The sequence below is a fragment of the Grammomys surdaster genome, unplaced genomic scaffold (genome assembly GCF_004785775.1).
Source record: "Grammomys surdaster isolate TR1022 unplaced genomic scaffold, NIH_TR_1.0 63, whole genome shotgun sequence".
NCBI classification, from domain to species: Eukaryota; Metazoa; Chordata; class Mammalia; order Rodentia; family Muridae; genus Grammomys; species Grammomys surdaster.
Window position 1 is genome coordinate 3,397,047 of NW_021604565.1, and position 2,196 is coordinate 3,399,242.

Genomic DNA, 2,196 nt, shown 5'->3' on the forward strand with positions numbered 1-2,196 from the left:
CCCTCTGGCCTTCATTAGTATGTAAATCCTTAAGGCCTGTGGTCACGCCCTTTATCTGTGTACTTTGGGAGGGGCTGTAATGGCCTACGTGACTGAACAATGTAGGTCTATGGAGATGAGACTGTGTGTCAGGACTCCAGGTTCTGGGGTCGCGGCCGAACTCCCGCTGGTTCTCACGTAGAGTCTCAGGGTTCTAGGCCCATGCCCACCCATGAACCAGAATACCCTTACGCAGTCCCACAGACAGAATACTCCTAAAGCCTGAACTCTTCCACAGCTTGAGATGAAGCATATTCTCCAACTAGGCTTAAGATCAATAATGCTGGTTGCGCTGGCGTCCAGGTCTAAGAAGAGCGGGAGGAGGTGGCGGCCTTGAGAAGATGGCTCCTTCTCCTACCAAACACAAGGACCACTCTGATGAGAAGTCCAAGGATCGATCTAAAGATAAAGGGGCCACTAAAGAGTCAGGTGAGAAGGACCGTAGCAGAGATAAGACTCGGAAGAGACGGGTCCTTCAAGCGGAAGCAGCAGCACCAGGTCTAGGTCCAGCTCGACCTCCAGCTCGTGCTCCAAGCATCAGCACAGGCTCAAGCAGTGGCACCAGCTCGTCCTCTGCGTCCAGCTGCTCGGGAAGCTCCAGCACATCCCGGAGTTCCAGTTCTAGCAGTTTTTCCGGCTCCCCTAGCCCTTCTCGGCGCAGGCATGACGACAGGTGGCAGTCCCGGTCCAAATCCAAACCACCTAAAAGAGATGAAATAGAGGAAAAGGTGGAGTCCTTCACCTAAACTCACCAAAGTGCACATTGGTAGGCTCACCAGGAATGTGACCAAGGATCATATTATGGAAATATTTTCTACTTACGGGAAAATTAAAATTATCGACATGCCTGTAGAAAGGATGCACCCTCATCTCTCCAAAGGCTATGCATACGTGGAGTTTGAGAATCCAGATGAAGCAGAGAAGGCCCTGAAACACATGGATAGAGGACAAATTAATGACCAAGAGATCACTGCTACTGCTGTGTTGGCACCATGGCCTCGGCCACCACCTCGGCGATTCAGCCCACCCAGGAGAATGCTTCTGCCACCTCCTGTGTGGCGTAGGTCACCCCCACGGATGAGGAGAAGGTCTCGATCCCCATGACACAGGTCCCCTGTGTGAAGGAGGTATTGATCTCCTGGCCGCTGCTGCCACAGGAGCCAATCCAGCTCCAACTCCTCCCGATAAGCAGGGACATTGATTCGTACCTCTGTAACTTATGTTCCCCAGACTCAGTTTTGTCCTTTTGTCTAGCCAATGAGGATCTGTAGGGAAGAATCCCTTATCAGGGTAGGCTTTGAAGGCAGCAGTTGAGATATTTCCTCTGCAGTAATATTCTTGCTTGTAGAGGCACTGTTGATTCAGGACTGTCACCATAGAGGTACCCTGTAGTTTTCTGGCTAGAAAGTTCAACCCCTTCAGTTCTTGACAGTCTGTTTGGTAGCAGAGCCAGTCGGACATGTGGCAGCACACCATTTTCCACAGATGAACTAGGACCAGTCAGACAACCTGGTCAAGCCCTTGCTGTTGCTGTGCCACACCTGTGGAGAAGACCAAGCTGCTCTTCTGTAGGCCTGACCATGCTCCCTGCTTAGTACTCTTCACCATCTAGGGTTAAAACCTTTGAAGGATTCCTCCATACATGGTTATCTTTTCTGCCCCCAGGTCTGTTACTTTCTAAAATTGGTGAGCCAGTTCTACAGGGTCCTCATGAAACCTACCCCATCCCCATTGTCACCTGCCATTCATGGTGATGTTGCAGGTTAACCTTGGCAATGTGTACATTGCCTCTTTTGGCTTTTATTGTACAGTCAGTACTATAAAATTTGTTTTGAGTTTTATAACTTTGTAGCATTTTAGATAAGGTTGTGTTTGTACTTGCGTAGTAGAGTGAAACGACTGTGTTGAATAAACCTAGGATTAGAATGCAAAAAAAAAAAAAAAAATCAATAATGCTACAAGTGGGGAACAGAGAGGACATGCAGAGAGGCAAGCAAATGTTTGCCTCCTGCGATATTGGTGGCCTATCACACTCTCCTTTAGTCTGGGATCACCTCCGTTTATTTTTCTTTGAAACTTCCTAGAATTTTGTTAATTGCTTGACAAAAATGACCAAAAAAATTCAATTTATCAAATAAGTGAGCCATTACTTTGAGA

At 48.0% G+C, this 2,196-nt stretch overlaps 1 pseudogene; it reads left to right on the forward strand.

Moving 5' to 3' along the window:
- The first annotated feature begins 380 nt into the window (after positions 1-380).
- On the forward strand, positions 381-1,227 carry LOC114621783 (annotated as a pseudogene).
- The last annotated feature ends 969 nt before the right edge of the window (positions 1,228-2,196 follow it).